Here is a 27,051-nt window from a genome sequence, read left to right as displayed (position 1 = left end):
TGATGAAGACCAGAAAAACACAGGGCCGAGAACACTGCCTTGGGGAACTCCAGCCTGAACAGGAAGAGGAGATGAGAGAAACCCATTCAGGGCCACACGTTGACTACGACTGGAGAGGAAATCCGCCAGCCATGCGTGGAGATTTCCATGGATACCAAAGGAGGAGAGTTTGTTGAGCAGAGCGGGGTGCCAGACCGTATCGAAGGCACGTGATATGTCAAGGGAGACAGCTCTAATTTCCTGTTTGGCATTGGAGAGGATGGGCAAGGAGGGAGATTTGGAGGGGAGGGGCAAGGGGGGAGTTTAGGAGGGGAGGGGCAAGGGGGGAGTTTAGAAAGTGAATGATTCATGAAAGATGAACATTAATAACAAATTGGGTTTATTGTGATTTTCAAGTTAGCGATCCGTTTAAGAACGATGTAGGAGGGGTGGAATGAATGAGAATTTAGAGCATGTAGTGAGAAAGAATTATAAGAGATTGAATATTTTTTTGAAATGGAATGAGTTGAAGAGGAAATTGAAAGGAGCCTTTTAAATCGGAAGAAAAACAGCGTGTTGTAATAAACCACAGAAATACAACACTGCAGGGGAAAGTTTAAACATATTTAAACAGAACCGTGAAGAACAGTCTTATATTCACAAAAATACCAACAGGGAGAAGGAGCCTTGAGGGACAACCATGAGTCACTTGAACAGGGCAAAAGGTGGAAGGCAAGGCGATAATGGGGGCGGGCGGGACAGCGCATGTGGACAGAGGCGCACGATGGGACAAAAGCACACGAGGAGAAAGGGAAATGTTTTTTTGGGGGGAGGGGATGGGGGTTACAACGTTAGACAAAGAGTAGATGTTCGGGAAGTTTGGGGGAGAAGGGAAAATCAAAAATCCTCGCAAAAACAGCGAAGGAAGGAACAAACTTTGATGGGGGAAGCCTGAGGCAAGGCCGCACACGCGCGGCAAACATGAACGATTAATTTATGAAAGATAAACACCGAGAAACTTCCAAGGGGCACACTATAGGTTCACACACCGAAAGATAAATACAGTTTCGACAAAACGTAATTGTGAACAGTGACTTAACTTTGAAAACGTGGAGACCGGGTAGAGCTTCGAAAATCCGTGACGTCGTCTCCAAGATCTCCCTTGACAATCAGTCATTCCAAAGTCATGTGGGCTTTATTTCAGTAACTCGCAAAGGTGCCTGGCGTTACTGGGCAATGCAGTCGCTTCGCTGATGGGAATATTAAGAGATGGGCAAGAGACAGGAGGGAGATGGGGGCGGGGAGAGAGGAGGGGAGGAAAGGGGAAAGGGGGGAGGGGATAGGCAGTGAGAGGAGGGGCAGGGGAGAGGGAGTGAGAATAGGGGTCGGGGGTGGGAGTGAGAATAGGGGGAGGGGTTGGGCAGTGAGAGGAGGAGGAGGGGGAGGGGAGAGGGAGTGAGAATCGGGGGAGGGGAGAGGGAGTAAGAATAGTGGGAGGGGAGAGGGAGTGAGAATAGGGGGAGGGGAGAGGGGGTAAGAATAGGGGGAGGGGATGGGCAGTGAGAATAGGGCGAGAGGATGGGCAGTGGGGGGAGGGGAGAGGGAATGAGAATAGTGGGAGGGGTTGGGCAGTGAGGGGAGGGGAGAGGGAGTGAGAATAGGGGGAGCGATGGGCAGTGAGGGGAGGGGAGAGGGAATGAGAACAGGGGGAGGGGAGAGGGAGTGAGAATAAGGGTAGGGGAAAGGGAGTGAGAATAGGGGTAGGGGATGGGCAGTGAGAATAGGGGGAGAGGATGGGCAGTGGGGGGAGGGGAGAGGAATGAGAATAGGGGGAGGGGTTTGGCAGTGAGGGGAGGGGAGAGTGAGTGAGAATAGGGGGAGTGAGGGGAGGGGAGAGGGAATGAGAATATGGGGAGGGGAAGGGCAGTGAGATGAGGGGGAGGGGAGAGGGAGTGAGACATGTAAATTAATTGTCACCATCTGGTGTAGTGATGATGTTGAGCTGTGTTTAGTTTTCATCTTGTCTAAAATACATGCCCACATCTTTATTCACAGTTTCACAAAGAGGTCCGAATTCTCCAGAATCTCTCTCATCAGAACATCGGTGAGTTCATGGCACTCATTATATAACAGCTGAGAAAGGACATTCACGTCGTTTTTATTACATTCGTCATGAGCTGCTAATTGTTTGCACCAAATCACAACACCTCTGCAGCTGGTGTTATTACCTAGAAAAAGATATCATCATCTTTGTCCGAAATATAACCTCCACCAATAAAACTAATCCACACTTGTGAAAGAGCTCCATTGGAAGTTTAAATGCTGATCTCATGACTCGTTTCTACAATTTTACCTTCTGTCCACAGTGCGACTTATCGACTATGGAGAAAATGACATGGTCTTTTACATTGTCCTTGAGTTCGCAGCGAAAGGTTCGTTTTCATCTCGTGATTGACGACATATTGAAGTCCACAAAAATGGAGAAAAAAACATTATGTTGCAGTCTTTCCAACATTTTCCTGTCTCATTTACAGTGATTCTTTAACTTCTCAATGTTTATTTTGTTGTATTTTTACCTCCGGCACCGAAGCTGGATGGAGGTTATGTTTGGATGGATGGATGCAAAAAGCGATATATAACATAGTTAAACAAGAACGGCACTCTTCGACGTCACGACATCGACTGATATGCCTCCGCCCACATTATTACATCATCATAATACTTTTATCAAATTTGATTTAAATCCATTCAGCTGTGCTCCAGTTAGCACATTTTTACCTGACATGACAACTGACCTTTGACCTATTGACCCCAAAATTTAATCATTTAATGTTTACATCATTATACATACCTGTACCAGGTTTGAATTAGATCAGTTCAGCCATTCTCGAGTTATAGACCTATCACAGACTTTGACCTTTGACCTCTTGACCCCAAATTCTAATCAGTTAATCTTTACAACATTATACACTACCGGTCAAAAGTTTTAGAACATCTCAATTTTTCCAGTTTCTATTGAAATTTATGCAGTTTAATGTCTCAATGTTCTCTGAAATTACGCATAGAACAAATAAACAATTGGAGATAAAAAAGAAATCATAGAATCATTTTGTTTCACAAAATTTAATTTAAATTTTTGACTCAGCAAAGTAGCCACCTTTTGCAGGTAAAACCACCGAACACACTCGTGGCATTCTTTCTGCAATGGAAATCAAATATTGTTCGGGAAGTTCTTCCCATCACTGTTGCAGAAGTTCCCACAAATGTGTTGCACTTGTAAGTTGCTTTGCTTTCACCTTCTGTCCAGTTCATCCCAAACCACGTCGATGGGGTTTAAGTTTGGAGACTGTGCTGGCCATTCCATGATTTGAAGCCTACTGTCTTGTTCTTTTCCTCGAAGTTAGTTTTGACATAGCCTGGAGGTGTGTTTAGGGTCATTATCTTGCTGTAGCATGAACCCATGACCAACTCGGCGTATACAACAACAACAACATGCATTTTAAAGGCCATTTTCCCTGCAAAAGCGGGGGTTAGCCTTGCTGTCCCCATGACAATCTTCTCCATTTTGCCCTATTTTCTGCATCTCTCCTTGTTAACTCCCTTGCGCGCATTTCTTCTTCCACCATCTTTAGCCAAGTCTTTCTCGGTCTTCCCAGTCCTCTACATCCTCCTACATTCATTTCCATCACTCTTCTCAACCAGTCACTTTCATCCTTCCTCAACACATGACCAAACCATCTCAACCTGTTCCTCTTCACAGCATCAATCACAGGCTCTATTCCCATCATCTTTCGCAATTCATCATTTGTCTTCCTCTCTCTCAACGATACTCCACACATCCACCGAACCATTCGCATTTCCACCCTTTCCAACCTTCGTTGCTGCTCTACGTTCATTACCCATGTCTCGCTCCCATAAATCATAACACTTCTCACACATGCAGCATACACCTTTCCCTTCAGCTTCAACGACACTCCCCTCCTCATCAGCACGCCACTCAATTCCCGAAACTTCTTCCATGCACATCTCACTCGAGCAACCGTTGCCGAGTCGGATCCACCTTCTCCATTCAGCATGTCTCCGAGGTAGCAAAATGTTTTCACACCTTCCAGCTTCACGCCGTCTCCAAGATCCAACTCAACATTTCCTCCATCTGCAGCTCCCTCTGTGCACACCTTACATTTGAATGTAGCTGCCACACTGGTTAATGACCCTCTCAGACCACTACATTTTTGATGAACCCACTCAGCGCACATTGTACATTGAATGGAGTTCACTCCGACACCCTTCCTACACACAGCACAGGGCCACTTCCCAGTTCTTTCCACCTCACCACATGCTTTACCACTTGCCATAACCTTCGTCTTTCCGATATTCACCTTCAGACCTTTTGTCTCCATACATTCCTTCCACGTGTTCATCTTTTCCATCAGTCCATCCATACTTTCCGCAATCAACACTAGATCATCTGCATACAACAACTCCCACGGTAAACCCTCCTTTACGTTCTGAGCCAGCACCTCCATCACAGCTACAAATAGTAGTGGACTTATTACCGACCCCTGATGCACTCCCACCTTCACCTCAATACCAGAGGGTATTGCATGGTGCTGCAAAATGCTGTGGTAGCCCTTTTTGTTCAGGGTGCCAGTCATTCTGTGCAAGTCGCCGACTGGATCCAGCAAAAGAGCCCCAGACCATCACGCTTCCTCCTCCATGTTTGACAGTTGGTGTCACACACTGAGGAACCATCCTTTCGCCTCCTCGACAACGAACAAAACCCCTGCGTGATGAACCAAAGATTTCAAATTTTGATTCATTGGTCCAGAAATCCTTCTTCCAGTCTTTAGTAGTCCACTGGTGGTGTTTCATGGCCCAGGCAAGCCTCTTTTTCTTATTTTGCCATCTTAGCAATGGCTTTCTTACTGCCACTTGACCTGTCAAACCTGCAGCTCAACGTCTTCTCTTCACAGTTGAAACTGAGACTTCCTTACTTCGACCAGTGTTAAGCTGTGCTTGAAGCTGTTGTCCTGTGAGCTGCCTATCACGCAAGCTGTTGACTCTCAAAAACTTGTCTTCTGATTCTGTTGTGGCTTTGGGTCTGCCAGACCTCTTCCTGTCAGAGTTTCCTCCAGTTTACAATATACGACTTTCTGTAGTGCAATATTGTCCAAATAATGCTTCAGAGGGTGTAATAACAGTCTGTTGCAATACTGCTTTTATACAGACAGGGGGTTTGTAATGAAGTAATCAGCAGAGGTTGGGACACCTGTAGGAATTGTTTGCATCAACTTTCAAGGTTTCATTTACTTACATTGCTGCAGAACAGTTGTAAGTTGTTAACCCATTACTTGTTCCCTGACGAAGGCCTTTTTTTCCAATATAACTGTGCAATTTACATTATTTTCCCGTTTTTGCAAACCTAAACTTTTTTTTTTTTTTACCTCGAGCAGTTTTCTGTTTCCCTTTGTACCATTTCAGGTTATTCACTGGACATTAAACTGCGTAAATTTCAATAAAAACAGGAAAAATTGAGGCGTTCTAAAACTTTTGCCCGGTGGTATACATACCCATACCAAGTTTGAATGAGATCACTTCAGCCATTCTCGAGTTATAAACATATTACAGACTTTGACCTTTGACCTCTTGACCCCAAATTCTAATCAGTTAATCTTTACAACATTATACATACCCGCACCAAGTTTGAATTTCATCACTTCAGCCATTCTCAAGTTATAGACCTATTACAGATTTGACCTTTGACCCCAAAATCTAATACGTTAATCTTTACATCATTATATATGCCTGTACCAAGTTTGAATAAGATCACGTCAGCCGTTCTCAAGTTATAAACCTATTACAGACTTTGACCTCTTGACCTCAGAATCGAATCAATTAATCTTTACATTATTCCACATAATTGTACCAAATTTGGTCAGAATCCCATCACTGGTTCACAAATTGTTGCGGTAACAGTATTTTTACCTAACATGACCTCTGACCATTGACCTCGTCACCCCAAATCTATTCTGTTTATCTTTACCTAATTATACATACCTGTGCCAAGTTTGACTAAGATCCCTTTAGCCGTTCTCAAGTTATCGCGGGAACAAAAACCTATAACGGACGGACGGACAGCCGGACGGACAACCTGAAAACATAATGCCTCTGGCGACTTTGTCGGCAGAGGCATAAAAGGTTGCGGACGAGTTATGACAAAACTTGGTGGAAGAGTTGGTGAGGTGACAAGAAGAAGCCGATTCGATTTTGGTTCAGGTCCGAATCCAGATCCGGCCTATCAGTGGGATAGAAACCATCAACTGTTGAGCCTGGCGGAGGAGGAATGCGCTCTTCCGAGTGCCGTTCTAGTTCGTTATTTTTCCTTCCATACCCATTCCTTATCTGTCTGTTTGTGAACGGGATATCTCAAAATGTTGTGTGCGGATTCGGACTAAACTTTGTGAACAGGTTGTGCGAGGTTTGTGTGGTATATTATTACCACACACTTCCTTCCCCCATTCCTCTTATCTTCCCCCATCCAAAACCTTGATCTTTTCTACCCCCGTTAATCCACACCACATCCACTTTTTTGAAATTCCGACTTCTTTCCTGGAAGTCCAAGCAGTGTCCATGTGTTTATACCTCTCCCATCACCCCCCCCCCCCTTCCCGTGCCTCCTCCCCCAAAGCCCTCTCCCTCCCACAGATCTCCCGATGTCCCTGTTCTCTACTGTTGTACTTGTGTGCTTCCCTCTCTCTCCCCATCTTGTCTCCCGCTCCCTTTATTGTATGTTTTGTGTGTCCGTTTGTTTGTTTCTGAAAAACACACTTTGCACTTTCATCTCTTACTGTGTAGGTATCCTCATATTTATCTCTGTACAACACGTGTGTTTCATACGTTTCACCTCCAGGTTCTCTGTGTGAGCTATTGGATGAGCCAGAAGGGGTGACGGACAGCATGGCAAGATCCATCATTAAACAGGTGAGGTAACATGAAACAGGTGAACACAAGGTCGAACTGTCTGGGTTCGATTATTATTTAACCAACGAGAAACTTTCAGACTGGTTCTTCGTGGGCACGATGTTGCATCAAGGAACCTGGTGTCCCCCAGGAGGAACCTTAAGTTTAGGATCCATCTGCGAGCATTAGCTGATGGATGTTTAATCTCACATGGTCTCTGGATTCTTGGCCAAATTGCAAATTCCTGCCCTCGTTTGTCGAGGGGAATTGTACCAACAGCGTCGACACGAATCAGTTATGATGTTCAAATTTGGGATCGAATCCGTGTTGCATTACACACAACCGAAGTACAACTGTGGTGACGTGATGCCAGCTCTCCCATCTGTTCGCATTCACCTATGGATGTTAAAGATTGCACAACACCTTTCAAAAAGAGTCGAACATTGAGACCCTGAACAAACTCTCCATTCCTGCCCTAAAGGAAGGGGAGGAACACTGCATGAGTGCTGTTACTTTAGCCTCAGCAAGTACGCAACCACCACCCATGTGCTACCTGTGAGAAAGCACAATATGGGATTTGATGTGGTACACCTGCTCCACTCTTTTCCTTCCACACCCATCAGGATCTCAAACTTTTAGCGGAAGATTTTGTGAATGATAAATTGTGCAATGAGTTGAATGAGTTGTTTGTTGTTTATCAATGAGCTGTTTTCTGACACTTTTATTCATTCTTTCACTCAGGCTGTCGATGCATTGTCTTACCTTCATGAGAAAAAGATCTGTCACGCTGATATCAAGGTAATCTCGTGAGTTGATCATCACTGTTACTCGTACCAGGTAGACCGACCAAAAGACCCACCGATCATCCGTCCATGTACTATTGTGTCCGTGATATTTGAAAAACCGTTGAACATTTAGCTTTCATATTGGAAATATCTATTCCTCATGACGTCATCTCAACCTTATTTTATCACGAGCTGTGATTGCTCGAGTTCTGTTGCCATGGCAACCATCTCGGTAATTTGGCTTATGTACGATATCTGCGATGTTCTTCTTACCTTGTTTCTTTTTAAAGTGTGTGTGTGTGTGTGTGTGTGTGTGTGTGTGTGTGTGTGTGTGTGTGTGTGTGTGTGTGTGTGTGTGTGTGTGTGTGTGTGTGTGTGTGTGTGTGTGTGTGTGTGTGTGTACCACCCAAAAGGTAGGACACCTGGAGTATCAGCTCTTCTCCTTTCCCTTCTCTTCTCTCTTTTCTCTCTCCCTTGTTCTTTCATACCCTCTGCCTCCTGGAGACTTTTTTTGCTGAAAAGTTCGAAAAAGTTACGGCCAGACTTGACTCTACCTCAACTGATGGACCCAGGTGGCTTAAACACCTGTGTTCTCATAGGCCTATCCAAAAGGTGCAGAACTAGATCCTCTCAACTAAAGGCCAGTTATTTTACTCCCAATTATTAGCAACATCATTGAATCCATCATCTTTCATTTACTTAAATGTCCTGATCTATGACCATTGCTTTGGATGATATCCGAGCCACTCAACTCCGGAGTAGCTGCTGCTGCTCTCTCAACAACGGAAGGCTATCTGAATCTTAAGCAATAGGCCATTGCAGTATCTCTGGACATACATTGGGGATTCGACAAAGTTCAGCTCTCTGCTCTGTTAACCGAGATTTTTGTTTGTGGAATACAAGGCCACCTTCTTTTTCGTCTCCTTCCACCCTCCACTCATGCACTCGGCACATGACTCCCAACAGAATCCTTATCTTCCCTCTCAATGGAGGCTGGAGTGCCTGAATCAAGCATCTTCGGGCCATCCCATTTGTTCATAACAAACATGAAAGACCAAAGCAATGCCTTGAAAACGCCTCTTTTCCTCTTGACAGATGACTCCACATTTTCTGCACAATGCCACATCTCACAGGCAGCAACAGCAGTTTCCCTCTCAGCTGACCAGAAAAATATCAGATGATGCTCTAACACTTGGAACTTGTTTTTGAATCCAAGCACATCTCACGTTCTCATCCTGTATCTCGGGAAAGATCAAAATAACCACCGATCTATTTCCACAATGAACCACTGTTCGAGGTTCAGTCTCTCAAACCTCTGGGTCTCATGCTCAGCTAGACCTTTCCAGGGCACACCATGTATGAAAAGTGGCCTCCAAAGATAGCTGGAGTCAGAGATTCCTCGGTTGTCTCAAGTCCTTCCTTGGGAAATCTGAAGTTCTCAAAGGGCACAAGCCCTTTGTCCGTATCCCTTAGTACTACCTTGCCTTGCAAGCTGGTGCCCCTGTTTCATGCCTTTCTTTCCTGAATGCCGACGAATTGAAAGATCTCAATTTCATTGTCATCTCCAATAAAGGGGCTGAAGCACATCCTGCTCTTTCAGATTAGTTTTCTGCTACTCCTCCACATATTGTTCCCCCTCTCTCTTTCATAAAGCCATACCTCCCCAATCATTCCAGGGTGCATTAATTTTTTCAGATACTCCCTCACTGTTGAAATCCCAAAATTCAGGGGCTGCACATTACTCACCTCTGCTTCTTAGATCTGCTCTTCTCCACCTGTGGAACCTCCTTCCTCGATACAAAAAAGCTGGATGTGTATACTTTACCTGGTTTTGGGAAAGCAATTGGTAAAATAATATTGGTCCATCTCCTTCAAATTCCCTGTTTTCTTTCCTGCAATCCCCTGTGGTGTCCATCTTGCTTATCCCATGTACCCCACCCTAGCCCTCTCCCTTCCACAGATCTCCTGATGTCCCAGTTCCCTACTGTTTCTGCGCTTCCCTCTCTCTCCCCCTGTTGTCTCCCGCTCTCTTTATTATATGTTCTATGTGTTAGTTCTCATGCGAGCCAAGGCTAAGTATACAAAACAAACAAACAAGGCTGTTGTCCCAGGCCAGGTTATAACCATGATATATCACAGCGGCTTCAGAAAGTGTTCACACACCTTGCTTTTTTCACACTTTGTTGTGTTACAGCCTGAATTAAAAATGCATTAAACTGATAATTTTTTTGTCACTGATTGACACATAAGACCCTATAATGACAAAATGTGATTTTACTTTTAGAAATTTTCGCAAACTAATTAAAAATGAAAAGCTGAAATGTCTTGAGTCAATAAGTATTCAACCCCTTTGCTATGACACTCCAAATTGAGCTCAGGTGCATCCAATTTCCTTTGATCATCCTTGAGATGTCCCCACAACTTGATTAGAGTCCAGCTATGGGCAATTCAATTGACTGGACATGATTTAGAAAGAAACACATCTTTCTATAGAAGGTCCCACAGTTGGCAGTGCATGTCAGAGTCGAAACCCGACCATGAAATCCAAGGAACTGTCCGTAGAACCCCGAGATAGAACTATGAGGAGACATACATCTGAGGAAGGGTATAAAACAATTTCTAGTGTGTTGAAAACTCCCAACACGTCCCCGGTAAACGTTACAAGACTTAACTACCGACAAGCGCGTTCAACATTGAGAGCACAGTCGTATAACTCTGTTACTCACGAAATACGTCACAAGTTGGCGGATGCAGCGTAAACCAAAAATGACCGAGAATGGATTCTAAGTCCGACTGTACCCAGTGCCGTCAATAAACACAGCACTTACTGTACCCTGGGAGCCCCAAAGTAGCCAATTGGCACACGCGGAAGATTTTGGCCAATCCACGAGGAAAAAATTCCCTCCTTATTTCCAAAATACCTCGGTATAGGAGTTGGTGCGTTTTCAAAATTAATGAAGGCCAAACATCCAGTTACTTTTCAATCAAACTCTCTCCTCACTCTCTGCAGACCTGGACAAAATCACAGACTGGGCAAACAAGTGGAACATGTCTTTCAATCCTGACAAATCTCACACTCTTACTATGTCTCTCCGAAAAGACCGACTGGACAAACCTCCCATCCACTTTCTGAATAATCCTCTCCAAGAAGTTCTGTCACTCAAGCTTTTGGGTCTCACTATCTGCCATGATCTTTCCTGGGAAAACCACATTTCAAATCTGGCCTGCAAAGCCAGTCGCCGACTGGGCATTCTCCGTCGTGCGAAGTCCTTCCTTGGCACACCTGAGCTCCTCACCACATACAAGGCTTTCATCCACAGCTCAATGGAATACTGCTCTCCCCTCTGGGCTGGTGCTCCTGCCTCACACCAAGCTCGTCTTCACGCTGTTGAAACCAAAGCATTCAGAATCATTCCTATCTCCCGCGATGAAGCTAACTCCAAGGGCCTCTCACTCACTCACTGCAGGCAGGTTGGTGGTCTTTCCGTCTTCTACCGACTCCTCTCTGGCCTTGCCCCCCCCAGCTCTCTCTGGGCTCTGTCCCGCAAATATTCCTACAGGTCACACAAGATCTGCCTGCAACCCTCTTATGGTCAAACTGCCAAAATCAAGACTCTCTGCTCACCATCACTCCTTCATTCCTCTTTTCTCCTGCCTCTGGAACAATCTCCCTCACTCTCTTCAATCCCACTCCACCCTCCAGGTCTTTAAAACAGCTGTTCACCACCATCTCTTATCTTCCCCCATCCAAAACCTTGATCTTTTCTATCCCCGCTAATTTCACCCCAATTCCACATTTTTGAAATACCAACTTCTGTCCTGGAAGTCCTTGGTGTCCTTGTGTGTTATACTTCTCCCACCCCCCCCCCCCCCCCTTCCCACGCTTCCTCCCCCCAAGCCCTCTCCCTCCCACACATCTCCCTGCTCTTATATGTTGTGTGCTCTCAAGTGTTTGTGTGCTTCCCCTTCTCTTGTCTTCCGCTCCCTCTTTTTATATATTTTGTTTGTCTGGTCGATTTGTTGGTGAAGTAAATGCCAGCTCTTTCACGAGCCTCGATTTCAGTATACAAAAAAAAAAAAAAACACACAGTGAGCTCCATCATTAGGAAATGGAAAGAATATGGAACAACCCAGACCCTCCTCGAGCTGGTCATCCGACCAAATTGAGCAACCAGGCAAGAAGGACCTTGGTCAGGGATGGGACCAAGAACCCAATGAACACTCTGACAGAACTACAGAGTTTCTTGGCTGAGATGAGAGAAACTGCCAGACAGCCAACAGTCTCTGCAGCCCTTCACAAATCTCTGCTTTATGGGAGAGTGACCAGATGGAAGCCACACCTGAAAAAAAGGACATTACAGTGCTGACCGGGCCGACGTGGTGTGGTGCTGACCGGGCGGACGTGGTGTGGTGCTGACCGGGCCGACGGTGTGGTGCTGACCTGGCCGACGTGGTGTGGTGCTGACCGGGACCCCACAGCCGTGGTGCTGACGCCCCCCCCCCCCCCCAGAATGTCCATGTTTTAAACGTTTCCCGGTGTGTACCCTAGTTTACAATAGGTACACCGTATCCCTGCGTGTCGTAAGAGGGTTGGCGTCAGGAGGTGCATCCGGCCAGAGAAACATTGCCTCAAAAAGAGAACAATGACAATTACAACAACATATGGGCAGGGTAGAGCCCGAAGTGGAGATCGGTTTCTGAGGTTTGGGACATGGAATGTAGGGACAATGACAGGGAGATCAGGAGAAGTGGTGTAAGTATTGGTCAGAAGAAGAGTGGACATATGTTGTGTGCAAGAAACGAGATGGAAGGGAAGTGGTGTGAGAATGGTGAAGGGTAGGCAGGGACAGAAATACAAGTTTGTGTGGCAAGGGTGCCTGGAGGGCGTGAATGGTGTTGGTGTCCTGCTTTCTGAGGAGTTTGTCGACAGTGTGGTGAGTGTGACTCCAGTGAGTGATTGGTTGATGATGGTGAAAATGATGATTGGAAAGCTCTTGGTGAACGTCATCTCGGGATATGCTCCGCAGGTTGGTCGGAGCGATGAAGAGAAGGACAAGTTCTGGTGTGCGATAGAGAAGCTGATGGAAAACGTGAAAGATGAGGAAGTTGTTGTATGAGGAGACCTAAATGGACATGTGGGAAGGAAAATGGACGGTTTTGAGGGAGTTCATGGGGGTTACGGATATGGTGTGAGAAATGGAGAAGGTGAAAGGATTTTGGAGTTTGCTGATAGAGCTGATTTGTTGATTTGTAATACTCAGTTCCAGAAAGAGGATAATAAGCTTGCTACATACACGTCAGGTGGGTCGACGACAACCGTTGTCTACCTGATGGTGCGTAGGCGAGATGGGGGCACCTCCGGGACACAAAGGTGATCCCGGGGGAGGAGGCTGTTTCACAGCACCATTCGGTTGTCTGTGCCATAAGGGTGAAAGGTGCGAGGAGGGCTCGGCGGGTGAAGTACCAACCGAGAATGAAGGTGTGGATGTTGAAAGAGGTGACAGTGAGGCAGGCATTAAAAGAGAGGCTGAGTAGGGTAGAGGATGATGTTGTTGAGCTTGAAAGTGGTTGGATGTCAATGAAAGATAGTCTGTTCGGAGCCGTTGGTGAGGTATGTGGATCGACAAAAGGACCACCGAGGCACTCGGAAACATGGTGGTGGGATGATGAACTTGGAAAGAGGATTGACGAGAAGAGGAAGAAGTTCAAGGAGTAGCAGAAGGCGAATGGTACGGGAGCAGAAAAAGCCGAGCACGAAAATTATAAGGCAGCCAAGAAGGCAGCAAAGAAAGAGGTAGCAAAGGCGCAGGAGGCATGTGGGAAAATGTTTGGAGAACGCTTGGATTCGGAAGAGGGTCAGAGAGCAGTATTCAGGATTGCAAAGCAGATTGCGAAAGAGAGGTGTGATGTGATGGGGGTGAGTTGCTTGAGGGATGAAGTGGGACAAATCGTTGTGGACCCAGATGGAATTAAAAGAAGATGGAAAAGATATATGGAAATGCTGTTGAATACAGAGAATGAATGGGATGGCAACATAGAGAGTAACCCAGTTTTAGGACCGGCAGAGAAGATAACTGAGAAGGAAGTTGAGGAAGCGATAAAAGCAATGAAGAGTAGAAAAGCGGGAGGGCCGACGGGAGTTATGGGAGATATGTTGAAGGCAGCAGGAAGTTGGGGTGTGAAGAGAATGACAGAGATCTGTAATCTGGTGGTGAAAGAAGGCCGCATTCCAGTGGATTGGGAACTGAGTACCCTCATCCCTCCATACAAGGGGAAAGGTGACCCTCTGGAGTGTGGCTCGTACCGAGCGATAAAGTTATTGGAGCATGGAATGAAGGTATTGGAAAGGGTGTTGGAGAGCAGGATAAGGAAGAAAGTGAAGATTGACGAAATGCAGTTTGGATTTATGCCAGGAAGAGGAACGACAGACGCGCTTTTTATTGTGAGGCAGTTGCAGGAGAAGTACATGGAGAAGAGGAAGAAGTTGTTTCTTGGGTTTGTTGATCTGGAGAAAGCATTCGATAGGGTTCCACGCGAAGTATTGACATGGGCATTGAGGAAGTTAGGAGTGGAGAATGGTTGATCAGAGTGGTGATGGCAATGTACAAAAGAGCACACACAGCTGTAAGGACGAAGGACGGGAACAGTGGTGAGTTTGAGGTGAAGGTGGGAGTGCATCAGGGGTCGGTACTAAATCCACTACTACTTATAGCTGTGATGGAGGTGCTGGCTCAGAACGTAAAGGACGGTTTACCGTGGGAGTTGTATGCAGATGATCTGGTGTTGATTGCGGAAAGTATGGATGGACTGAAGGAAAAGATGAACAAGTGGAAGGAATGTATGGAGACAAAAGGTCTGAAGGGGAATATCGGAAAGACGAAGGTGATGGCAAGTTGTAAAGCATGTGGTGAGGTGGAAAGAACTCGGAAGTGGCCATGTGCTGGGTGCAGGAAGGGTGTCGGAGTGAACTCCATTCAATGTACAATGTGCGCTGAGTGGGTTCATCAAAAATGTAGTGGTCTGAGAGGGTCATTAACCAGTGTGGCAGCTGCATTCAAATGTAAGGTGTGCACAGAGGGAGCTGCAGATGGAGGAAATGTTGAGTTGGATCTTGGAGACGGCGTGAAGCTGGAAGGTGTGAAAACATCTCGCTACCTCGGAGACATTCTGAATGGAGAAGGTGGATCAGACTCGGCAACGGTTGCTGGAGTGAGATGTGCATGGAAGAAGTTTCGGGAACTGAGTGGCGTGCTGATGAGGAGGGGAGTGTCGTTGAAGCTGAAGGAAAGGTGTATGCTGCATGTGTGAGAAGTGTTATGATTTATGGGAGCGAGACATAGGTAATGTACGTAGAGCGGCAACGAAGGCTGGAAAGGGTGGAAATGCGAATGGTTCGGTGGATGTACGGAGTATCGTTGAGAGAGAGGAAGACAAATGATGAATTGCGAAAGATGATGGGAATAGAGCCTGTGATTGATGCTGTGAAGAGGAACAGGTTGAGATCGTTTGGTCATGTGTTGAGGAAGGATGAAAGTGACTGGTTGAGAAGAGTGATGGAAATGAATGTCGAAGGATGTAGAGGACGGGGAAGACCGAGAAAGACTTGGCTAAAGATGGTGGAAGAAGAAATGCGGGCAAAGGGGTTAACAAGGAGAGATGCAGAAAATAGGGCAAAATGGAAAAGATTGTCATGGGGACCGCAAGGCTAACCCCCGCTCTGGCAGGGAAAATGGCCTTAAAATGCATGTTGTTGTTGTTGTAGTAGTAGTACACCGAGAGTTTGCCAAAGGCAAATGAGACTTTTCGAGCATGAGGCAAAAGATTCTGTGGTCTGATGAGACTGCAATTGAACTCCTTGGCCTGAATGCAAAGTGCTACGTCTGGCGGATATTGAGCAAAGCTCATCATCCATTTAACATCATCTCTACCTTGAAGCATGGTGGTGGCGGCATCATGCTGTGGGGATGCTATTCAGCGGCAGGGACTGGGAGACTTGTAAGGCTAGAGGGAACAATGAATGGAGCTAAATACAGGCAAATCCTTTTGGAGAACCTGCTTCAGAGTGCAAAAGATCTTAGACTGTGGCGAAGATTTATGTTCCAACAGGACAATGACCCCAAGCATACAGTCAAAGCAACACTGGAGTATAGCTTCAGAACAAGAATGTGAAAGTCCTTGAGTGGCCCAGCCAAAGCTCAGACTTGAATTCCATTGAAAATCTGTGGAAAGACTTGAAGATTGCTGGTCACCGACACTTCCCATCCAAGTTGACAGAACTTGAGCAAATTTGCAAGGAAGAATGGGAGAAACTCCCAAAATGCAGATGTGCAAAACTGATACAGACATCCCCAAGAAGATTCGAAGCTGTAATCACTACCAAACGTGCTTCTACGAAGTATTGACTCAGGGGGTTGAATACTTATGTAAATTAGATGTTTCTGTCATTCATTTTTAATTATTTTGTTAAAATTTCTCAGAAAATAATTCCGCTTTGAGATTATGGGGTATTATGTGTGAATTTCTGACAAAAATTCTCAATTTAATCCGTTTTAAATACATGCTGTAACAACAAAATGTGAAAAAAGTCAAGGGGTATGAATACTTTCTGAAGGCACTGTAATATATGCACATAAGCGGTAAACACGTTTTTGCTCTATGGATGTATATCGGGCTCTATGGATGTATTATTTGCAGCACCGTACGCGGCAACATTCATTCATTGGGACCTGTAGGGACATGTATTGCAAAGAATAATTCTCACTGCGTCTTGTTTATTTTATTTTTTGGCAGTTTTGCATGTAACTATGTAACATGCCTCAACATGTTTTGCATGTAACATGCCTCAACTCTGTGTTTGCCTCAAAATCCTTAGTCCCAAACCCATCTCTCTCTGTTCCCACCTTTCCCAGTCGAACCAAACTGCTCCTGGACTCTGTGACCTTCTCTCCTGACAAGGTGGAGGAGGTTTTGTCAAACCTCGACTCTGATTCTGCAACTGGACCAGATGGCATCAGCCCACGGGTCCTAAAATCCTGCTCTGCCGCTCTATCTCACCCTCTCTCTGTTCTTTTCACCCTTTCCTTTGCTCAAGGTCATCTGCCAGCATCCTGGAAATCAGCAAACATTACCGCTTTACACAAAAAAGGTGCAAAAACAGATCCTTGCAACTACAGACCAATCAGCCTGCTCCCAATTATCAGCAAAGTCATGGAATCCATCATTGCTTCGGATATTAAATCTTTCCTCTTCTCCAATGGCTTGATCTCTGATCATCAATTTGGTTTCAGACCAGGTCACTCTACTCTGGACATGCTGCTTCTGCTGTCTCAACAATGGATGGAGGTCCTCAATGCCAAACAGGAAATCAGAGCTGTCTCCCTTGACATATCACGTGCCTTCGATACGGTCTGGCACCCAGCTCTGCTCACCAAACTCTCCTCCTATGGTATCCATGGAAATCTCCATGCATGGCTTGCGGACTTCCTCTCTGGTCGTAGTCAACGTGTGGCCCTGAATGGATTTCTCTCATCTCCCCTACCCGTTCAGGCTGGAGTTCCCCAAGGCAGTGTGCTGGGCCCTGTGCTTTTTCTGGTCTTTATCAATGATCTCTCCGACTCTCTGGAAAATCCTCTGTATCTCTTTGCTGATGACTCCACTCTCTGCCGCTCCATTCCTCTTCCCTCAGATCGGCAGTCTGCAGCCTCCTCACTCTCTGAAGACCTGGACAAAATCACAGACTGGTCAAACATGTGGAACATGTCTTTCAATCCTGCCAAATCTCACACTCTTACTATGTCTCTCCGAAAAGATCGACTGGACAACCCTCCCATCTACTTTCTCAACAATCCTCTCCAAGAAGTTCTGTCGCTCAAGCTTTTGGGTCTCACCATCTGCCATGATCTTTCTTGGGAAAACCACATTTCCAAGCTGGCCTCCAAAGCCAGTCGCCGACTGGGCATCCTCCGTCGTGCGAAGTCCTTCCTAGGCACACCTGAGCTCCTCACCACATACAAGGCTTTCATCCGCAGCTCAATGGAATACTGTTCTCCCCTATGGGCTGGTGCTCCTGCCTCACACCTGGCTCGGCTTCACGCTGTTGAATCCAAAGCTTTCAGAATCATTGGAATCTCCCGCGATGAAGCTATCTCTGAGGGCCTTTCACTCACTCACCGCAGGCAGGTAGGTGGTCTTTCTGTCTTCTACCGACTCCTCTCCGGCCTTGCTCCCCCAGCTCTCTCTGTGCTCTGTCCGCCAAATATTCCTACAGGTCGCACAAGATCTGCCAGCCACCCTCTGATGGTTAAACTGCCGAAATCTCGGCTCTCTGCTCACCTTCACTCTTTCATTCCTCTTTTCTCCCGCCTCTGGAACAAACTCCCACACTCACTTCAATCACACTCCTCCCTCCAGGTCTTCAAAACAGCTGTTCACCACCATCTCTTATCTTCCCCCATCCAAAACCTTGATCTTTTCTACCCCCACTAATTCACCCCAGATCCACCTTGTTTGAAATTCCAACTTCTTTCCTGGAAGTCTTGGCAGTGTCCATATGTTTTATACCTCTCCCACCCCCCCCCCCCTTCCCATGCCTCCCCCCCAAAGCCCATTCCCTCCCACAGTTCTCTCGATGTCTCCATGTCTCTCGGTCCCTGCTCTCAAATGTTGTGTTTGTGTCCTTCCCCCTCTCTCCCCATCTTGTCTACCGCTCCCGATGTTATTTGTTTTGTGTGTCTGTTTGTCTTTCTGTGTGATTAATGTTCGCTCTTTCACGAGCCTCGATCTTGTATACAAAAAAAAAAAAAAAAAACGATTTATTATCTGCATTTTGATTAATTTGGTCTTGTTATTTGTATTGATTCAGGTGAAGGTTCTTCCATGTGACTAGTCTTCCATGTATTATTTTCATGTCATATTTTCTTTATAGTTAATTTGAATCCCAAAACTTCCCAAATGATGTTTTATTTCTTGTTTTTTCCTGACCCATTTGTTTTCTTCTTAGCTCGACAACTTGCTCCGGGATTATTGTGGCAGATTACTTCTTGCTGACTTTGGAGCTTCTTCGTTTTATGGACCTGACAACCTTGTGGAACCAACCAGTGGCACCACACAATATCTTGCCCCTGAGCAAATGGACCCTCGAAGATATTGTGGGATATCTGGAGATATCTTTAGTCTCGGAGTTGTTTTGCATCTCCTCCTCACAAAAGATTTCCCTTTTAGCTATTTTCGCAGAGTGAGTCACAGAGAATGTTTTTTTTTGTTTGTTTGTTTTTGCTATATTCATCGTTGTGTTGAGTTCACCAATTTTCACCGATCCAAATGTTTAGCTTCCATCCTCGTGTGAATGCAGCCTCAAAAGACAAGCCACAAGCACTCTTATGACATCATTAAGGAGTGTGCCTCATGATTGATTCTTCAATGCACCAGTGTCACATTATAACGTACACACTTCTGAGGAGGAGCCTGGACTAACTAAATAAAGCTCAAACCTTTTTAGGGTGGAGGAATTCAGTGTTGGAAAAATTGTTTCACACTCCTTAATTTCAATGGTTTATAGATCCATCTCACATATTCCATTGAGAAGTTACATTATAATCTTAGAGAATTTATAAATGGCTCAATAAAAGAGTTGATGAGAGCCCCACTGGTTTGTTTGTCAATATATATTGTTGTTTTTTTGCCTTTACGATTGGTGGAAAGGAGGGAAGTTATCATAAGGGAAAAACTTAATCAACTGTCTTCATTTTTACACAGTATGAGAGTGGAGGACACGATTATACTCCTCCTGCGAGCGCCACGCATCATGCCCAAGACTTGTTAAGCAAAATGCTGCAAAAAGATCCGAAAGAAAGGATTACCTTGACGGTAAGTGGCAGTTTTTATCTTTGAATCTGCAGGAGAGATTTCTCATGGCATGGTCATATGGAGGTAAGAAGACAAACAAGACAATGGCTAAAACGACATGCTTCTTGGGCTATATCGCAACGATGAGAGTTAGAAAACGAGATCAAAACGAGTGAAGATACAAGCAAGTATTCACAATATAAATTACATGACAATACTAGAACGTCACTTGGTAGAGCACATACCTCCGCCTGGTGAACAGTTTACGTTTTGTATCCCAATGATAGGCTGGATCTGGATTCGGACCTGAACCAAAATCGAATCGGCTTGTTCTTGTCACCAATCAAACTTGTCCACCACGTTTAGTCAAAACTCGCCCATAACCTTTTTAAATATCATGTTATGTATCTCAATGGTGAAGTCCCGATCTCTCGATGGTGAAGAATCACTTAAACAATTCTAGTGGCCGGATCTGGATCTTCACCAAAATCGATTAATTTCGTCCTTGTTGCATAAGCTACCTCTCTGCCAAATTTGCTTTGATTCCGTCCACAACTTTTTGGGATATCTTGCTCACATACAAACAAACAAACAATAAGTATGTCGTATATAGCACGATAGTTGCGAAATCCCTAAAATAAGTTGTTGGTCTATGATGACCTCAAAAATAATTGGTGGTTGAATTCAGTAACCTGGTATGCAAATCCTCTTAAAATTTCAAGTCAATCAGATGAAAATTGAGGAATTTAGAAATTTGGCCTATGTCGACCTTTTTGCCTATGTTGACCTCAAAAATAGTTGGGGGTTGAATTCAGTGACAACATATGCAAATCCTCTTCAAATTTCAAGTTAATTGGATGAAAATTGAGCATTTTAGAAATTTGGCCTATGTTGACCTGAAATATAATTGGTGATTGAATTCAGTGACCAGATGTGCAAATCCTCTTCAAATTTCAAGTCAATCGGATGAAAATTGAGCATTTTAGAAATTTGGCCTATGTTGACCTGAAATGTAATTGGTGATTGAATTCAGTGACCAGATGTGCAAATCCAATTCAAATTTCAAGTCAATCGGATGAAAATTGAGCATTTTAGAAATTTGACAAAGTTGGTGACCTTTGGCCTATGTTGACCCCAAAAACAATATGTTTCTTGCTTATGACCGACTCTACCATTTGGTGAAGTTCCGTGAAGATCGGTTTAAAATTGTGACCTGCAGGCGAGTGACAAACAAGAAGACAGAAAAACAAACAAGACGACATCATGCAGAGCACGAAACTTGCAAAATCAAATCCCCCCTCCCCTCCCCCCCCCCCCCCCCCAAAGGTTTCCATCGATCCAGCAAATTGGCCATTTCATGAAGATTAAAATTGACAATTTTGATCAATGCTTGGGTCAATAGGATGAAAAGTGATGATTTTAAAAGTTTGACCTTGATGCTTGTTCATTTTCAAGTCAATTGGATGAAAATTGATGATTTTTCAGATGAAAATTGATGATTTTGGAAGTTTGACTTTGAATTAGTTGACCTTTGACTTTTTTATCTCAAAAATAGTTGGTTTCCCTATTTAGTGACTCGATGTGCAAATGCGGTTCAATTTTCAAGTCAATCGGATGAAAAATGGCAATTGTAGAAATTTGACCTCCACTTTGCCGTGACCTTTGATCTCAAAATCAATAGGCTTCTCAATTGTGACGACGTCTACAACATGGCGAATGTTTCATGACAAACAGTTTAGAATTGTGACCTGTGCAAACAGTGACAAACAGACAAACAAACAAACAGAATAACAAACGCAACCGACCAATATACTTGAAAAATCTTCAATTTTCGCAAGTAACAGACAGACAGACAAGGGTGAAAACATAACCTCCACCCACCTTCGGTGGCGGAGGTAATAATTGTCAGAAGAAAAAGCAAGAAAACAAACTATTTGAAAAAAACTATTGTTACAACCTGTAATGATAGTGTTCCAAAAAGACCCGGACAACTTTGGTTAATATATTTGGAACCACAAATTATGCAACAATACCCTTTGGTTTACATGATACAGAAACTCATAAAGTTTTGTGCACACCATCAATACACTTCAATGTGAACTACATTTGTCATGCGCAGGACATCGAGGTGGTACCATGGTCTCCTTTTTGAAGCAATGTTTTATGGCTGGATGCTCTTCCTGCCGCCAACCCCGTTGGTCGCCTTTTGCGACACACAGGAAATTACCAGTGAGCTGGTGCTCAATTTGCCAACCTTGGAATGATGACGGGCTGAGTCAACCCCCCTGGCGTTAATTCAGCGATCGACCGGGATTCAAACCCAGGATCCTAGGATCCCAAGACGGCACCCGAACCGCGAAACCAACACCGGTTATGGTTTAGATGATATGTGGCCTCTGAAGGTGGTTGGTATCATCTAAACCAAAGTGTATTGTTGTATCATTTGTGGTTCTAAATATATTAACAACCAAAGTTATCCAGATCTTTTTGGAACACCGTGCAGTATAATCTTTAAAGAACTATAATCTTCAAGGAAAATTAGGGCGGCCTTCTATGACACAGGCAAAAAGCTTATTTGATATGAACACACAGCTTTCCTGCCTTTTAAATCTTAAACTAAATTGTGGGCCAAATTAATTCTGTTTTTTTCCTCTTATACTGTAAATCCAAGAGCACATTTTTAGATGTTTTGTCTTTGGAATGCTGAACTATCTCCACCCAATAAACAAGAATGACTTTGCTTTTTTCAATAAATATCTTTCCCAGTTCGTCACAATTAAGTTCATGAAGAGGGAAAATGTTGAGTGTTATTGTTTCACTCTGTTTTATTTTTTAGTCTTGCTTGCCGCTACTGTATAATATTTCTTGCCCCAACTTTATTGTGCGTTTTCCATATTTTCTCGAAGGAAACAAAATGGTTAGCAGCAAAATATCCAGGAGAAGCCAACATTGAGTGTGCACAACAGAGAAATAACTAATTGACTGATGTGTTGTCCTGCAGGGAATAGTCCAGCATCCATGGATGAACTTACCAGAGCTCAATATTGCCATGAAATCACAGTCTGGAACAGGTAGGTCTAACTTCAAATCAATGAAAGTTTTATTTTGATCTTGTATGGGACATGGCACAGTGAAAGGTGAAGTTGTGATCCGTTCTTGATAAAACATTTATTTTTTTCAAATATTTCTACATTAATGAATAAAGAATCGAAAAAATACATTTTTCACATTTTCAGAGAATTTCACAAAGAAAAGCAGCAGCCTTCTTTCAATGATTGACGAGATGATGTCTGACTCAAGCTTCTTTCTGCACAACACCAGTTCTCAAATCCAAGCAGGCACAACTGTAAATCCAGAGCACGACAGCAATCAGGTATGCATCGAACTTGTACTTGTAGAGGTAAATATACAAGGTCATACTAATCATCAGTGACTGGTACATTTTAAAAGTATTGCATATATTTGGGTTGAGTAAACATCTTTGAGGTCACTTTTCACCCAGTCATGCATCCCAGTTAAAAACTGAACATCTGGGATCACAAAACGATTGCCTCGGGTAAGCCAACCCCAGCGCACACGAGCCAATGATGGCCATATGATTTTCTGACCACCATGTGACCTTGATCTTCAACATTTAGTGATGGAGTGTAAATTAAGAAAATGTGTCCCCATCTACAAACCATCCAGAACACCTAACATCATGAAAACCGGAGGAAGATTATTCAAGTCATGATCAAAAAGGTGTTTTTTGTTAATTATGTCAATCCGAAAAAGTAGGTCAAGGATTCAAATCATATATCAGGTGAACAACATCGGTGCAGGAACACTATTATTTTGCAAGAACATCTTCGAAGGCCAAGTTGTCTTTGAGATTCTGCATTAGCAAAATTGAGTGATGACAAAAAACGTCGTGTTTTTAAGCGGTGAAGCCACTTCAATATGTCACCGTACGTCCGTCAAAAAATGAAGAAGAAGATCCTTTATAACCCACCGTATTTAATTCTAAAGCGATCCAAAGGGCAATTATAATGGGTTCTACACGGTAATTCAAAAGGGTAATTCTAATGGCTTCTAAAGGGTAATTCCAAAGAGTTCTAAAGGGCAATTATATTGGGTTCAAAAGAGCAATTCTAATGGGTTTTATTTGTTTCTAAACTTTGCCTATTTCATATTAACATTTCAAACAACTGCTTCCTTCGGACATGGGTGCAATTTGTTTTTCAGACCGCCATTTGACATTGACCTTTAACTTGGTGGGTATGATGCAAATCAAGTGTAAATGCATCTTACTCGAGGTTATCTCGAGAGGGCAGTCGTTCTTATTGGACAAATATGAGTCGAGTTGTGGTGAAAAATGTTAAATTTTCGATAATTAGGTATTGGCCTTAAGCATGAGGTCAAGGTCAAAATATTTTCCTGTCAACTTCCAAAAGTCCCAGCTGGCTTGGAGATGCAGTTCAGACATTGGCAGTAAAAAAAGGAAGAAAAAAACCCTTGATGGTGGTTTAGTACTCCAATGGGTCGAATAAACTCTTGAGGTTCCATTAAAAACTCAAGGCACTAATATTCATACAAGTATAACACAAGAAAGAAAGAAAATATGAAGGTGGTGGAGAAAAGAAAGGAAAAAAGAAAAGAAAAAAAATGAGAGAAAAAGAAAAGAAAGAAATCACAAGTATAATTCTCCCTCCATCATATCGGGGGAGGCTTAAAAAAGGCAGTCACAATAACAAATTATCATATACATACTGTATAACCAAAAACTTAATCAACTGGAATGGCACTCGGTAGAGAGCGTATTGATCAGTTTATTAGGCTGACCAGTATACGTTTTGTATCCCACTGATAGGCTGGATCTGGATTCGGAATGAGTGAATGAATGAATGATCGTTTTAAGGCCATTTTTCCCCGCTAGAGCAGGGGTTAGCCTTGCGGGCCCCATGACAATCATGGTTCCCTGTTTGCGGCAATCTTTTTTATGGCAGGACTTGCGGGCCCCATGACAATCATGGTTCCCTGTTTGCGGCAATGTTTTTATAGCCAGATGCCCTTCCTGGCACCAACCCTTGGTCGCTTCTTACGATGCGCAGGGATACGGTGCACCTATTCTAAGCCGGGTTACACACCGGGATCATTCATCCCAGCAAGCTGGTACTCAATTTGCCGACCTCGGAAGGATGACAGGCTGAGTCAACCCCCCTGGTGTTAATTCAGCGATCGACCGGGATTCGAACCCAGGATCCTAGGTATCCCAAGCCGGCATCCTAACCGCTAAGCCAACACCAGGCTACGATTACTATGGATACGGACGATTACTATGGATTCGGACCTGAACCAAAATCGAATCGGCTTTTTCTTGTCACGTAACCCACTCATCCACCGAGTTTTGCATAACTCGTCCACACCTTTTTGAAAAATTATGCTATGTATGGTTTGCGGCCCCATCTCTCAACTGTTAAGAATCATTTATTCAATTAAAAAATTATCGTGTCCAGATCCGGTTTCGGATCTTCACCAAAATCGAATCCATTTGTTCTTGTGACAAATCCAACCTCTCCTCCAAGCTTCGCCAACACCAGACTAAACGGAGCTCAAACTGAAGTATATCAATGGTGTGCACAAAACTTTGAGTTTCTGTATCATCTAAAGTCTAAACCATAACTGGTGTTGGCTTAGCGGTCAGGGTGCCGGCTTGGGATCCTTGGATCCTGGGTTCGAATCCCGGTTGATTGCCGAACTAACACCAAGAGGGTTGACTCAGCCTGTCACCCTTCCGAGGTCGGCAAATCGAGTACCAGTTGACTGGTAATTCCCTGTGTGTGGCAAGAGAGCAACTAACAGGGTTGGCGGCAGGAAGGGCATCCGGCTGTAAAACATTGCTTCAAAAAGGAGACCACGGTGCCCAAAAAAGGCCAACCCCCACTTTGCGGGGAAAAATGGCCTCTGAAGGTGGTTGGTATCATCTAAACCAAACTGTATCGTTGTATCATTTGTGGTTCTAAATATATTGTTGCGGATCTCGGGTTCGGCGCTCCCCTTACCAAGGGGGGGTTAATCCCCTCGTCTATTAAGCTGGCCGACTGAGCCCTGAAGCTATGACGTCACTTCCGGTCAGCGCTGAATAGGGTGGTAGGCCAATTGCTCCTATTACCGAATTACCAGCGCCTTCCGGTAAGCAAGGAAATGAGCCCCGCCCGAGCCGCGGCTGTAATGGACACGCCGAGCGAAGCGAGCCACGATTCAGGCCGTTAACAAAGACTAGACCCGATTACAGCGGTTCCTAATCGTGCCACAGGTATTCAATCAGGGAAAAGACTAAAGCGACCAGATGAGAGGAAAACCCAAAGAACAAGAAGGAACAGGTGTAATTTATTAATGATATACAAAACCAAAACCAAAGAAGAAACGAAAGGGACGAATGTACAGGAAGAAGAAGAAGCAGATACACAGGGTAAACCTTATACAGTCTTATATTATCACACGCCCAGGACATTACAAACGGACTTACACATATGGGGAATAGCAGGCAGAAAGGTCCAGCCGATCAGCGTGGGCACCGGTCCGGTGCTCGTCCACGCTCACTCCGGCTCACATCTCTGGTGCCGCGGCGAAACTCCGGCAGGCAGCACGGTTGGTATGGTCGTTATTGAACGCCAGCGGACCATCTCTCTCCAGCTCTGCCAAGCAGTCCCTTTCACCAGCTCTGACATGTCGCGCCAACCCTCTCTCCTCTCGGCTGCCACGAACCACCACGCTCTGCGTTGCCCGAAGCCACGAAGCACCAACTCACTTCTCTCTGCGACCCTGCCGCTCTGCCACTCTCTCCGAAGCAGTCCCATACGAGCGCTTATGTAGCGCGCTCGCGTATTAAGCTGGATACACCCACCGAGGCGCTGGCCTTGGCCCTGGTTGGGTGATGAGGGCTCCTTGGCTCCACCCTTAACAGGGATCCGCCTCGCTCGATAGCCCCTCCCCCCTTCTTGTCCGGACTTGACCGCGTGCTTAATGGCGTCTTGTGCAGCAAAACGCGGCCAACAAAAGGCAGGGGAGGGCAGGAAAATGAGCAACCCCGACTGTTGGTGTTAATGGATGGCTGGAGAGAGAGAGATTGGGAATAATTGAAGGGGCCTATCTTATTTGATCAATGCAAATGCAGAGTCAAACGATTGGGAACAGATCCTTAACTAGAACACATACCAAGGAGATATCTAAAGAGGTTTCTATGTGTCCTACGTGTTGCAATATGGACTAGCTAGGGTGCGACCTTTGACCTTTACACAAAAATGGGAATATTTACAGGGGATTATTTACAAGGATTATTATTTTCAAAGTGAGGGTTCTAAAAACCCGAACAATATTAACAACCAAAGTTATCCAGATCTTTTTGGAACACCCTGCAGTATAATCTTTAAAGAACTATAATCTTCAAGGAAAATTAGGGCGGCCTTCTATGACAGGCAAAAAGCTTATTTGATTTGAACAC

Source organism: Myxine glutinosa, chromosome 5 (assembly GCF_964187855.1).
Source record: "Myxine glutinosa chromosome 5, kmMyxGlut1.1, whole genome shotgun sequence".
Classification (NCBI taxonomy): domain Eukaryota; kingdom Metazoa; phylum Chordata; class Myxini; order Myxiniformes; family Myxinidae; genus Myxine; species Myxine glutinosa.
The sequence above is the reverse complement of the archived record's forward strand: the minus strand, read 5'-3'. Positions refer to the sequence as shown.